The sequence below is a fragment of the Vicia villosa genome, linkage group LG3 (genome assembly GCF_029867415.1).
Source record: "Vicia villosa cultivar HV-30 ecotype Madison, WI linkage group LG3, Vvil1.0, whole genome shotgun sequence".
Classification (NCBI taxonomy): Eukaryota; Viridiplantae; Streptophyta; class Magnoliopsida; order Fabales; family Fabaceae; genus Vicia; species Vicia villosa.
In genome coordinates, this window is record NC_081182.1 from 72356151 (window position 1) to 72372242 (window position 16092).

Here is a 16092-nt window from a genome sequence, read left to right on the forward strand (position 1 = left end):
AAACAAAGTGAGGTTCGACCCTCGTCGAGGCAAGAATCGCCAGTTCATGTATACAGGAGAAAACAGTGGTCGAAGGGCTGGAGAATACAGGAAGCTATTCGAAAAGCCAAAGACTTTTCACCCCAAGACGGACGTCCCTGAGAATAAGTGGGTAAAACCCATTAACTTTAGAGGAGGCAAACGTCCAGAATGGCAGATCCAAGGTGTTGGAGCAAATGCTGAAAGCTCTTGGACTGATAGTAGATCTAAGAGGAAAGATTACATATCTCCAAACTACAAAGGAAAGAATCCTATGACTCGAACGCATTGGAGGCGTTATCAGAGAAGCCATAAGAATGGGCAGGAAAGTTCAAAGATGATGCAAGCAGGTTTTTCTCATTATCAGCCAAAACCTTTTCAGAGGAAGTTGACTGAAGAACAAGCCAAAGTGGCAAATGAGAGACTAGCTGCAGGAATGATCCTGGGAAAGAAGCTCATCAAAGAACTAGTCGACGATGATACTCCGACTCTCAATACAGGAAAAGAGCCTGAGTATTCCCCACTGTTAGACGAAGAGGTCGACGACAACTTTGACATAGAATCAGATGAGTTGTTAATTGACTATGGAATTGTATCTGTACTTCCAGCAAAGTTCGACAGAATATCTGAGGTGTCTGAAAATGAAGATGATTTTCTTCCAGACGAAAATGTGGAAGAAACACCCGTTTGTTACTATGTAATGGGAAAAGGAGTAATGGAAGAACAAAAGGCTGTGTTTAAGAGGCCAGGTCGAGGAATGATGTATCATTTGAAGCCTTTATTCATAAGGGCAAAGGTAGATGGTGTTCCAATAAACAAAGTGTTTGTCGATTGTGGGGCTGCTGTGAACTTAATGCCCTATTCTTCACTTCAGAAAGTGGGTAAGTATGACAAAGATTTAACGCCCCATAATATGGTGCTGTCTAATTATGAGGGCAAGACAAGTGGAATACTGGGAGTGATTCAGGTAAAATTGGCTGTTGGTTCGACTGTCAGGTCAACCATCTTCATGGTGATTGCATCCCAAGCAAACTTTAAATTACTCCTGGGTCGAGAATGGATCCATGGCATAGGGGCAGTTCCTTCTACTTTGCATCAGCGTGTGGCTATTTGGAGGCCAGATGGTATAGTTGAAAATGTTGAGGCTGACCAAAGCTATTAAAAAACTGAGAGTGGTCGCAGGCATTTCGACCAGCATCTAGCAAATGTAGCCCCTTGCTACAAAGCAGAAGAGGTGTATTCTTCTGATGAAAGTGTGTCTAAGTATCTGAACTTGGACCCAAATTATGGTTTCATTTGGAATAAGGAAGATCCTAATGAACCATTGAATCATGAAGGTCCTCCAGAGCAGAGGACAACAGTCAAAGATGATGACCACTGAGTCAGAATATCTGGCTCGAATAACGGCCTATTTGGCCGAAAACAAGAGAAAAACGGCTTTAGAAGCCGAACTGGAGAAAAACATGGCTATTGAGGCCATGATGGTAAAAAGTGAAAACAATCAAGAAGTTGATCACCAAGTCAAAATATTTGATGGGATATACGATGACGAACCTCTAGGCTTCGAGATGGATCCGTTAGGATCAGTAAAAAGAATGCAGGCTCAAGATCCTCTTGAAGAATGTGACTTGGGTGATGGAGTCACTAAAAGACCTACTTATGTAAGTACAAAACTTACAAGTGATCTAAAGACCAAGTTGATTCGACTTTTGAAAGAATATAAAGATTGTTTTGCATGGGATTACAATGAAATGCCTGGTTTAAGTCGAAGTGTGGTAGAACATCAATTACCGTTAAACCCAGGAAAGAAACCTATTAAGCAACTTCCTAGAAGATTTGCGCCAAAGGTTATGGAAAAAATCAAAGTAGAAATTGAAAGATTGCTGAGAAGCAAATTTATTCGAACTGCGAGGTATGTCGAATGGTTAGCTAATATAGTGCCTGTGATAAAGAAAAATGGTAGCCTTCGTATATGCATAGATTTCAGAGATTTAAATAAGGCTACCCCTAAAGATGAATATCCCATGCCTGTTGCTGAGATGTTAGTCGATTCTGCAGCAGGGTTTGAATATCTCAGCTTATTAGATGGATATTCAGGATATAACCAAATTTTTATAGCTGACGAAGATGTACCTAAGACGGCGTGTCGATGCCTAGGTGCTTTAGGTACATATGAATGGTTAGTAATGCCTTTTGGTTTAAAAAATGCTGGAGCTACATACCAACGAGCTATGAATTCCATGTTTCATGATTTTATTGACAAATTTATGCAGGTTTATATTGATGATATTGTAATAAAATCTAATTCTGAGAATGGTCATTTAGACCATCTTCGACTGTCTTTTGAAAGAATGAGGAAATATGGACTAAAAATGAATCCTTTAAAATGTGCTTTTGGTGTACATGCAGGGGATTTCCTGGGTTTCGTGGTTCACAAGAAAGGTATTGAGATAAACCAGAACAAGACAAAAGCAATCTTGGAGCTCCAGGCGCCAGAAACAAAGAAACAACTCCAGTCACTGTTGGGGAAGATTAATTTCTTGAGGAGATTTATCTCAAATCTAAGTGGCAAAACGAAGATCTTTTCACCACTTGTGAAGCTCAAGAATCAAGATCAATTCAGATGGGAACAAGAACATCAACAGGCATTCGACCAAATAAAAGCCTATTTAACTAAGCCTCCTATTTTGTTGCCCCCCAATAGGACAAAAAGTATGAAGTTGTACATAGCTGCATCAGGTTCGACAATTGGGAGTATGTTAGCCCAAGAGGATGATAATGGCGTCGAAAGAGCTATATATTATCTAAGTCGAACCTTAGTGGATGCTGAAACTAGGTATAATGATATTGAAAAATTATGTTTATGCTTGTACTTCTCATGTAATAAACTTAAGCAATATATAAAGCCTGTTGATGTGTATGTGTCCTCTCATTTTGATGTTATTAAACATATGTTGTCTAAACCAATTTTGCATAGTCGAATTGGTAATGGGCCTTGGCGCTAACTGAATTCTCCTTAACATATGTTCCTTTAAAATCTATGAAAGGACGAATCGTGGCTGATTTTATAGTCGAACATTGGTTAGTTGAACTATCAGCAAATCTGGTCGATCAAACTAACGGGAAGTTGTTTTTTGACGGTTCTAGTCATAAAAATGGCTCAGGCATTGGAGTCCTGGTTATTTCTCCTCAAGGACTTCCAACCAAGTTCCACTATAAAATGAAGGATGTATGTTCTAATAATGAAGTCGAATACGAAGCTTTGATAACTGGTTTGAAAGCCCTAATAGACTTGGGGGAAAAGCAAGTTGAAATTCGGGGCGATTCTGAGCTTGTGATTCGACAAATCAAGAAAGAATATAAATGCATTAAATAAAATCTAATAGTGTACTATGCAATAGTGGTACGCTTGTTAGAGAAATTTGAACATGTTGAGATCTTGCATGTACCAGTCATACCCCAAAATTTGTCCGTCTTATTTCATCTTCAAGGGTTCAAGGCTCAATGGTTAAACTCAAGTCACTCTCAACTACTCAAAGGTTCAGATCAGGGTTTTCTAACTAAAAAGTCAATTCAACTTTGACAGGTCATAACTCTCACATGGTTTGTCAGAAATTGTCCAACCAAAGCCTATTCTCAAGGAAATTTCATTCTCTACAACTTTGATGTTGGGCCCATGTCATATCCCAAAATTTCCCCATACTATTTCTCTTATACAAATTCAGATCAATGCACAAAGCTCTTAGACATACTCTCCTATGCAAAGCTCTGAGACTAGGGTTTGGTTTATTCAAAGGAAAATCAATAAATCAATGGCTCCAAGGCATCTCCTATGGCTCAATATATCCCACATCATCTCCATGACAAGTATCAAGTCTCATCTCAAAAGATTGGGCACTCAACTGTTGAGAAAGTCAACAGTCGACTGGTTGACCTAAAAAGTCAACTGTGGTTAAAGCAAAGTCAAAACTCCTGATTTTTTGTCAAGATCCTCATATGGAAGTATCATTCACCATTTGATCAAGAATTGATCATGGTTCATCAAGGAAAGATCGAAAATCAACAATTCAAAAAGTTTCTAAATTAGCGTTTTGTGTAGGAAAAGTCAACTGAACTTTGACCAGCCATAACTCTCACATGGAACATCAGAAATTTCCCATTCAAAGCTCATTTTGAAGGAAATTTGATTCTCTACAAATTTGTCTCTCTCATGCCAAGTCCAAAAATGCCTCATTTGAGAGATATGAACTAAAACATTATAGGTCCTTTTCAAAAATCAACAAAAAGACACTTTTTTCAAAAGGACATAAAATGAGCATGGAAAACAATTTTGATATGAGACCAAAGACACTGGTTAGAGGACTCTCTAAGGTTTCTAAAAAGTCTTAGAACACTTCCATACCTTAAAAATTGAGGGAGATAGGCCTTGCTAAAGTTGGACTATTTTGAAGGGAAAAATATGAAAGAATTTGAATATTTTTGCAAATGGGCCCAAGTTCTTTTTATCCAATCTTGATTCTCAAGTCTTCTAGAGCCCATAAACAATTTGCCACGAAATTATAATGATTATTTGATTTTTTATTGAATTTTTAATAATTAAAATAGGATTTAAATCAAGTAAATCAAAGAAATTTGAAAAGATTTGATTTAGTCATATTTTTAACCAAATTCAATTATCAATTAACATAAATAATTGATTCAAATTTGTGGAAAAGAAATTGGCAAGAGATTGGGTTATATTGGCAAATGTTGACAAATTTAGAAATACATTTCAATCAAATTTTCCTCAACTTGCAAATCAAGATTCAACAAGATTCTTTTCAGTTTTGTTAACCTAAAATCCCTCTCTATAAGTACCCAAGCAAGACAAGTCACAAGGGTTCAGAAATTTTGCCTCAAAAGCTCCAAGTCCGAGTGCAAAAGTTGAAGAAAAATTCAAATTTGTTCTTGGCGATTGAAGCGAATCCAAGGAGTTTTAAGGATCCCTACACGTTCCAGGAACACCAGTGGACGATTCTTGATCGTTTGCCAAGGCTGAAACGCTCAGAGACTCACACAATTCACCACGGTTTGTAACTCTTTAAAGTTCTTCGATTACTCTAATTCACGATGCATAAACATATTTCAATGGCATAATCTTGTTTATAATGATGCATACAATATTTATGGATGTTTAATTGCGTTTTCGTGTACGTTTGCTATGGTTCCCGATTCTAGGGTTCGTAACCTTTGATTTAGGGCTCCTTGATTTAGGAGGAATTAGGTTCTTAAACAGGTACCATTGAATTCGTGATGAAAAAATAAGCGGAATACTGGTCTCTTTTTTTGCTTTTCGTGCGTGTACGAGATTTTGGTAATTAGCAGGTATAAAAGGTTGGAGCTTTTACAACGCTTGGGTAAGATGCGCTGTAAAAGATGAAGTGCAGAAAACTTGTGGGGAAGATGACTGCGTGGCGCAGTCTGATTGGCCCGTTCAAATGAATTAGCGCGCGAAAGCTGAAGGAAGTGCTCTCGGATCCCATGCGTCATGATGCACCAACTTGCCATGCACCCTCCACCTGCCAGCCATCAGATCACCATCCCATTCAATCCAACGCATCTGAAGGGCGAAGATCCACCATAGGCCACGCGCGCGTCCACACTGAATCAAAGTTAAGTATTTTGCAATTTTTTATTTATTTATTTTTAGTTATACAGCCTATTTTCTCTAATTTATAATATATATGTATATATATTATTTTTATGCCTTTCTTTTCTATTATATATAAAAATTATTATATGTTTTTTTTTATTTTCAAACTTTTTATAATTAGTATTAATAATTCATTTATTTAATATTTATCTTATTTATTTATTCATAATTACATTATATTTTATTTTCTTTTAATTACTTATTTATTTATAATATGTAATATATATTTTATTTAAATTATTTTATCTATAATTAATACATTTATTTATTATCCTTTATTCATTTTAATTATATTTGTTTATTCATATTATTTCAAAAAATTCATATATGCTTTATTTTAATTCCAAAATTTCATAAAAATTATTTTTACTCTTGCTATCCACGACATTTTTCGATAATAAAGTCAGTTCACCGTATTACAGAACTGGCGACTCTACTGGGGATTAAATTCGATAAAAGAGGGGTTACCTTAAAAGTTTAGGATTCACTTTAAATGTTTTCTATTGTTTGCTTTGTTTGTTTTATTTTTCAAGGCTGTATTGGGTATTCTGCTGTGTGAAAGATCCTACACCCGGATCTAGTGTACCTTAAGTATGTGGCCGTAGACCAGAAATGATGTACGACATGTATCGTTATGGTTGAACTGGTGGCCACCGTTAGTGCGACGCTTTGGTTTGTCCTGATGGCCCTTGAAACTGATCGAGGAGACGTTTGGCTACCGCATGGTGTCATAAGCACTAATTCGCCCTTAGAACCTTAGTTGAACTTGACTTTGGCCTATAGGAAGTAGCGAGATGGCTGACTTTGGATTCCTGACTGAAGCTGGTTGATACTCGATGCTACACTCATTGAGATTGGACTCAAGGGATGCTTTTGGCTGGCCGATTGTGCGCTATGTTGAGACAATGCCCACGAGAAAGATCAGGGATATGAGCACCATAGAACCCGGTTACTATTCTAGGACAGGTTGAACCAACTAAACGTCAGTGGGGAGGGTACTTACCTACGAACTTCAAGCAAGCCTCTAATCCTAAGGGCACTTGTGTGACTCGTTTGTGTTTGCTACTAACCTCTGTTTCCTTGCAGGTTTTTGTTAAAGTACTTGTTTGCCCTCACTATTCTATGCTGTGTCTAATGAGCTGCATTCGCATAACATACTAACTTATGTTTCCTTGCAGGTTTTGTTAAAAGGACGTGTTTGCCCTTATTATCTCACACTATGCTTAATGAATTGCATTCGCATAACATTCATGACATCATGACATCATAAGCATAACATGATTTAACTAACCCTTTCAAGGATCTTAGGAATTTTGGGCGCGCAATTTCAGTTGCTCTTATCAAGGACTAAATTCCTATCTAGGGGCAAGAGGATTTATTTTCTTCTAGCCACATGCCTTCCAATTCAAAGACTCAGTACTTAGCAAGGGGCAAGAGGATTTATTTTCCTTTAGCCACGTACCTTCAAATTTAGAAGTATCCCGAATCAGAGGCGATGACCCACTCGATATGGTGAGCTTGATTCTCAAAGAAAGACGTTCAAAGACAAAATTTCAGATTTCTTCAAGACAAAGACGCGACCAAACCGTTTTCTAATGTTGCTAACTAAATTCCTATAGATCCTTGAAAACATTGCATTCGCATCCATAACATCGCATAACAGGTTTATTACAATGGGTCTCTCATCCTCCCTCGCTGTTTATTTCAGCATCATGGATCTCGAACAATCTGTCAAAAATCTTCAGGCTCAGAATAACCAGTTCCAAAAAGTAATCTTTCACTTGGCCAAGGGGCAGGAAGAATTGAAGGCACTTCTGATCGAGAAGGAGAAGAATCGACATAAGCATCAAGGTGGTCAAGATAATCAGAGATCCAAGCCTAAGCGGTCATTTACTCCATTACATATACCATTGTGTCAAGTTCTCCAACAACTGCTCAATCAGAACTTGATAACTCTACTGCCTCCATATTCATTTCCTACCAACCCCACTCCTGGGTATAAGTACCATGCGAGATGTGCTTATCATTCAAATAGCCCTGGGCATGACATAGAAAATTGTTGGCAGTTAAAGCACAAAATTCAAGACTTAATCGATGACAAGATCATTGATTTCCACTCACCTGAGAGACCTCATGCTGCGTACAACTGGAAAGGTCGCGATGAACATAACCAATCTATGGGGACAATTCTGATCACTACAATGGTTCCACAACAAAGACGCAAGTCAGATACACCTAAGCGTCAATTCACAAAGATCAATATGACTCTGGCCGAAGCGTTGCAACAATTGCTGAAGAAAGGGCTAATCACTTCGAAGGACCCTCCGAGGAATCCTAGTACTTCCTCTTCTCGTTATAATCCTAATGCAAGTTGTGCATATCACTCTAATAGTCCTGGACATGACACTAATAACTGTTGGACACTGAAGAATAAGATCCAAGACATGATCGATGCTGGCGAAGTTGAGTTCAATCTTCCTAAGACTCCTGTGGCGATCACCGTTTCCACGCCTAGTCATGACAAAACTGATTAATGTCAGAGTGGATGAACTTTAGATCCTTAGATTTACTTTCATTTGCAATTTCCATTCTGTTTGTTTAAACATTCAAATTATGATAGACATTATCTGTTTTAATAATCATCATCAGTGCATTGCATATGTTTGTCTTGAATAAATTATTTCGTTATCACTCATTTTTAATTATGTCTTTATTCTGCATATGTTTTTTGTGATATTCAACTCCTGCTAAGCTGTAAGCCTTTTGAGGGAGGATGACGAAAACGATACCGCAACCTCATACAGTATACTGTTGAGTGGACTATGCTGACGATGTACATGCTTTGTTGCAATTCCTAAACAGTGGAGATATAAGGACGTTAATCCCTTGTCAACCCCTTTGAGCCTAAGAAGTAGAAGTTTCTTTCTTGTACTAATTAAAACCCTTGATCATAACCTGGGGCAGGGTAGTTCTCAGTTAATTTGACTGTGCATTCTATTTTAAGAGAATCATTCAGTACACCTTTCAACAAAGGTTTCAATCACAAGCGTTCATCCGCACACATCAAAGAAGTGTTGGAGATGTCAATCAAAAGACAATGATGGTTCATCAATCATCAAACAAAGCAGTCAATATCTTTCAAAAAAAAAAACGAAAAAAACATACATACAAAGAAAAGCCTGCTAAGTCAAAAATCAAAAGACGACTTAGGCAAAAATCAAGGCATCCCGCTGACTGTAAGCTCAAAATAGACAGTTCAGGCAAAAGTAGGGATATCAAAAGGATGAAAAAAGAGAAGTCAATAAATTCCTGAACAACATAATGTTGCGACTACCAAAATAAAGAAGTGACTGCCATCTCAAAAGTTCTCTTTGCTGGTGAACCATCGTCATTATCAAAGGTGCAAATCCAAAAGTCTCTTGGAACCTGAAGGCATAAGTTGAATTAACTGAGCTTAGGACCGAAGATCATCACGAAGAGGGGTGGGTACAAATAAACTTTGAGCCTTTATCCTTTGTTTCTTAAACCGTGAACCAAGCCACGTTACAACCCTTGAAAGTCCTAAATGAAGCATGGTTAGTTCGAAAGTATACTGTCACTAAAAAGGTATCCTGACTCCTTAAGGTTTACCAAAAAATGATGAGTTGATATTTCATTTTTACAAACATCACGCTGTTACAAATATCATGTTTTTATAAATATTACGCTTTTCACATCTCCTGTTTTAAATGTTTTTCAAAAACTCAAGATAAACGTATGCATTGCATCTCATGAATTCATTATTAAACATATTTTGCTACATAATTTCAAATGTTAGCATCAGAAAGAACTTGCACAGGGTACAACTAATGACTGAAAGTTATCCTGACAGACAAGATTACTCCGAGAAGCAATGTCTCCTACATATACAAGGGGCATGACACGCTTTGCCCAATCAATCTGGGACAATCAGGTCAAGATTCAAAGAATCTCTCAAATACCAAACAATCGAAAGGCATACATCCCAAGTAGGTTTCAAACTATTTCCCAATCAATCTGGGGCAATCAAGTCAAGATTCCGAGAATCTCTCAAAAGCAAAAATATTCAGGAGCACCGCCCTAAGTTTATAGGGGCATGTCGCCTGTTATACCCCAAAATTTGCCCACATCTTTTTTTAAGAAAACTTCAATCTGAAAATTAAGAGTTTCATATAAACATGGATTTTTATTTCAAATATCCTAAAACATATGAAGTGCTTAAATTTCAGAATTTTTCTTACACAGTAACTTGGCTTACAGTGGAATTTATTCTTACGCAAACGCCAAATACTGTTCTTTACCTCACAAATACTATTTATTTATTTTACAGATAAATAGTACTAACACAGTTCATGCAGGGTTAAATCTTTTTGCAGGCGCAAAAGCAGGAAACTCACACTGTACTGGTAACAATTGTTTTTGGTTTCCCACTAACTTTTGTACTATATTCCATTATTTTCAAAATCTTTTCAAATCTCTTTTTCAAAAATCAAATCTTAACTTGTGTGTTTTCTGCCAGTCAAATATTTCTATTTCTGTGCAGTAAACAATTTTCAGGTTATTATCGGTAATTTTGCCCGCATACCGTAAATACCAGTTATTTATTATGTTTCTGTTTCTAACAAGTCATGTAAATAAATTTTCATGCTTCACATATAACAAAAAAACAAAAATAACAACAAAAAAAAGAAAATTAACTTTGACAGTTGATTTTTTCACTTTAACTGCTGCTTCAGTACACGAACAGTCGGTTGACAGACAAACTGCAGACAGTACAATTCACAGTGATTTGTACAATCAATCAAATCAATCATTCACAATTCAAATTTCCAAGATTTTTGTGTTAAAAGTCTTCTGAATATCACGCGATTAGCAGAAACTCAGCACTGCACAAAAATCAGGTACGCTTAACTGCCTCCTATACAGACAGTCCCTAATCAGGGTTTTTCTTGTTTTAACAGGAGCAACAAGTTTTTGAGAGCTCAAATGGATTTCATATACATCCATACATCTCAAAGTACCATCATACAAATTTTCAAACTTCAATTCACTCAGACGCACCGTCAGCAGCTCAAACAGTCAACAGACGACCCGTTTGACCAAAAAAGTCAACTGACAGTCAAAAATGAAATTTTTTGTCAAAGTCCATATTTTGTCAAAGGATTCAACATTTGATCATTGGATGATCACAATTCATCAAGGAAAGATCAAAAATCAACAAAACCCTAAGATTCAAAATTAGGGTTTTTGCCTGAAAAGTCAACTCAACTTTGACTGATCATAACTCTCTCATCCTTCATCCAAAAAATTCAAACCAAAGCTTGTTTTGAAGGAAATTCAATTATCTTTCAAATGCCATTGATCCCATGGTCATTGGATTCACCATTTGAAAAATATGATCAAAGACATTACAGGTCATTTTCAAAGTCAACAAAAAGACACTTTTTTCAAAAGGACACACAAGGAGCTTCAAAAATCATTTTGACATGAGACCAAAGACATTGGTTAGAGGACTCTTTGAGGTTTCTAAAAAGTGCAAGATCTCCTTCATATGACAAAAATTGAAGGATTTACACCTTGTTGAAGTTGGCTAAATTTTGGGAAAATGCATGAAACCAACATTGTTCAAAATTGCATTTTTTCCAAATGGGGCCAAGTTTTCAGCATTCAAACATCATTTCCATGTTACTATGGGCCTCCCACGACCAAGACTAAGCCCATATCATTTTTATCCATTTTTGGCATGATTTTATCTTACTTTAAGATTAAAATTAAAAGGAAAATGCATGGATAATGGTAGCTTAACTTCCAAGCATGACTCACCACAAAGAATCTCTGATTTTTGCAGAAGATTGGAGAGCAAGGCAAGTGCATTGAAGGCAAGTCAAGACTTGGTCAAAAATTCAAGGTTTTTAATATTTAAAAACCAAACTTTCAACAAAGGCAACAAGGCAACTTAGCTTCAATTATAAGCATTCAAATGCTTATATATAGCTTAGCATACTTCAGTAACAAAGGGAGACAAGTTCAGAACAAAAGAATAGTGTATAACATACTTGTACTCACTTGTTCTTTTTCAAGGAAATTTAAAATTCGAATTTTAATTTCCAGCTGGTTTCAGTTCAAACTAAACACTTAAACATCATCTCTAAGATTCACTGAAACTATTCAAATCATTTCCAAGTCTTAAAACCCACTGAATCGAGCTATACAAGCCACGGTTGGTGCAAACTAAGATTGACTCATATCTGATCATACACGTAAATCTAGCACGATGTAATTGCATATTTATGTTTGGTTTGAAGCTCTGGTCGTTTCTGGAGCTTCAATTGGATTTCCATGACTGTTTGATGCATCTGCCATTTTAGGGTTTCATAGCTCAAAATTAGGGTTTCCTGAAATAGGCCAAATTATAGGTTCAAATAGGTTCCATTGAATTCGTATGAACCAGACGAACTTAACCATGGTATCGCGCCAGATTAATGCTTCGTTTTACTTGCATTCGCTATTTTTTGCAGGTGTAATAGATGGAAGCTTTTACACCACCTGCAAACGCAAGGTGTAAAAGACTGGGTCTGGTGAAGAAGATGATGCGTGGCTCCTTCCTATTGGCCAGGGCGCGCGCGTGTTTTTATTTTAAAAAATTTCTGATCCAATGCTTTGCAGCTCACGCTTGTGCCATGTGTCTCAATTTGAACACCATCTGATCTCATTGATCCACCATCCAACGCTCCAGACACGCAGTTCCATGCTATGGCCCCTCAGTCAAACCACACAGGATTAGTATCCTTTTATTTCTATTTTATTTTCTATTTTATTTTAATTTCTTTGTTAAATTAATTAAAAATCTTTTTTAAAAATTCAAAAAATCCCACAAAAAAATATTTTAGACTTCTAAAAATATATATTATTTTCTGAAATAAAAATATTTTATTTTCTTCAAAATTTCAATATTTTGTATAATTAATTAGTATATATTTATATATTTGCTTTTTAATTATTCTAACCAATCAAAAAATCATAAAAAAAATTGTTCTTAATGTTAAAAATTATTTATATATTATAAACTAATTTTGTACATATTTTGAATAATTTTATCTTTAAGTTTTAATTATTTGTATAATTATTTATATAATTATGTTCTAATTAACTTAAAAAATCCAAAAACAATTTCAAAAATTCCAAAAAAAATTAATTTTGTTCTAAAATCAATTAACAAACATTTTGTACATATTTTTAAACTTATTTGCTAGGTTTAATCATATTTCCATCTTTTCTTTATTTTAAATTAATTAATAATGCATTAATTATATTTAAAATAAATCACAAAAATACAAAAATATGCCTTTTATTTCTTGCAATTTAAAATTCCTAGATAAATGTATAGGATGTCAAATTCATGTAAATAGGCTAGTTTACATTTCCCGCACAATCGATGTAATAGCGTAGATTTACTTTCTGCACTTTACATTTCCGCACTTTAATTTCCAGCACCCATATAAACTGCGTGTATGTCAAAGATAAAACTGAACCGTTAGATCACTAACTTCAAAGATAAATATCTGAATTCAGTCACAATCACATTTGCACCTCCTAGGGTAACCCCTTTTCAATCTTTTCAAAATCAAAGTTACATCTCTATTGTTTCGAGTACAAAATCGAACCTTTTGTTTATATCCGACGAATGGATAGATTTTTAAAGGGAACAAGGATAAAGACCTCCTAACTCAGGGTAGACCTCCTAGTTTGCTTGCTCAAAATCAAAACAAACAAAATTCTCATACACTGTTGTTTTTCAAAACAAATTTTCCGAAAGACAATATTTTGTATACATCCAAACACGGATCATTACAAAATTAACGATCTTTTCAAAACATCTTTCGAAAGATAAACAAGCATTTGTATATATCCGCACAAGGATCATTACAAATTCTATTTGCAAAGGTATTTCAAAAACACAGGTAAAGCATTCCGAATCAATTGAAAAGTAAAGCAAATGAGCTAAGCAAACTAAAGAGCCCATGGATAACCATGGATACAAAGGGTGCTAACACCTTCCCTTTGTATAACCTACCCCCTTACCCAGAATCTCTCAAAGGTCTTTTTTCTGTTTCTTTTATAAACCTTTCCTTCATTGGATAAAATAAAAGGTCGGTGGCGACTCTGTAAACTTTTTCAAAAGCGACGCGAAAGCGTCCGATCGACAAAAAGGAGTCAGTTCACGTATCCCACACCACGGAGGGGTATGGCCCGAAAGGACGGCCCACAGAACTGGCGACTCTGCTGGGGATTACAAATTCAAAATGTTTTCAAAAGGGGTTACCTTTAGAGTATAGATCATTTCGATGTTTTCAATTGTTTGATCTGATTGCTTTACTTTTCACAGGTTTGCTTGGGTACTTTGCTTGTGTGAAAGATTCTAACCCGAATCTCGAGATACCTTAAGTATATGACAATAGACCAAGGAAACTGTACGGCATGTACCGATACGGTTGATCTGGTAGTCATCGTTAGTGTGATACTTTGGTTTATACTGATGTCCCTTGAAAGCGATCAAGGAGTATATTAGGCTTCCGAAGTGTCATTAACACTAATTTGTCTTAGAACCTTTTAGTTGAACTTGACTTGTGGCCTATTAAGTGGCTAGCTTTGAAATTGATCGAAGCTAGTTATCCTCGAGGAATATTCTTGATCGGCCGTCCGAGCGCCGTATTGAGATGTTGTCTCCAAGGATCATAGAACCCGAATACTATTCTAGGACAGGTTTTCAACCAACTCAACTTCAGAGGGGAGGGTATCACCTATCAACCTCATGCAAGCCTTTGAACCTAAGGCTATTGTTTGATTTGTTTTTGTGTGCCACATGTTTGCATCATAAACACATCATTTTTCACTACACATTTCAAGGATCAAAGAGTTTACTTTTGTTTTTGCAGGTAATGGCTCCCGCCACCAGAGATTACATCCGAATCAACATCTCAACGATACCGTCTGAGCTAAAAGACTTGGTGTCAGAATTCCCCAGGAATGTTCAATTCACTGAAAAGCATGGTCACCTACTCCATTTGGTTACCTCAAAGTTTGAAGAAGACATGATACGGGTCCTGTTCCAGTTCTTCGACCCTGAACATCATTGCTTCACATTTCCTGATTACCAGTTGGTACCCACTTTGGAAGAATTCTCTGAATTAATTGGATTACCAATCCGAGATCAATTACCTTTCACTGGTTTAGAAAGAAAACCAAAACCTGAAGTCATTGCTGCTGCTTTACATCTGCAAAAGTCAGAAATCAAATCCAATTGGGAAACAAAGAGTGGAGTTGAGGGTTTGCTTGCCAAATTCTTACTGGAAAAGGCTCGACTACTGCTAGAAAACAAAAGTTATCCAGCTTTTGAAGAAGTTATGGCACTTTTAATCTATGGGTTGGTTTTATTCCCAAATCCCGACCAGTTCATAAGTGTACACATCATCAACCTTTTCCTAATCCGTAACCCGGTACCAACATTGCTGGGAGACATCCTACACTCTCTACACACTCGTACCACGAAGAAGCGAGGAACTCTCATGTGCTGTATACCACTACTGGCTAGGTGGTTTACATGTCATCTTCCCCGATCAGTACTGAGAAATGAACAAAGAGCACAATGGTCTTACAGAATCATGTCTTTATCTCATTCCGATATCCGATGGAACAACTTCTTTCAAAGAGACATTACTATCATTGATCATTGTGGAGAATACCCTAATGTGCCACTCCTTGGCATTAAAGGAGGTATCACTTACAATCCCTCTCTAGCTCTACGCCAATTCGGATATGCAAGAAGCAACGGTCCTCATGACATGATTATCCGTGGCATCGTGTTTGATTACGAGAATGATTCTCACAGACACCGACGAAGATTCATACAGGCTTGGGACAGTGTCTATAGAATAGAAAGCAAAACTCTGGGGCAATGGAATTCTATTCCTATGGAACTTTACCTCAGATGGGTGCGTACTCATGCTCAAAAACTCATGATGCCCTATCCCGCTGTTCTACCTGTGACTATCAAATCAGAAGTCGAAGGTTACGAACCTCAAGTTATTCTACACCCGGATATGCCAACTGACTTGGAAGAGTTGCAAAAATCCTGGGTTCAACTCAAAGAGGAAAGAGACACCTTCAAAGAACACTGTCAGGACTATGAGAGAAGGCTATTCGAGCTCACCAGACAGCTTCAAGAAGAACAAAGAATCAACGCATTCCTGGGGACAAAGAGAAAGCGTCCACGGGAGACCTGAAGGATCATTCCATTTTATTTCTGTCTTGTAAGCCCAAATGAGGCAAATAAAAAAGAATAAAAAAAAGAAGCAGAAAAAGAA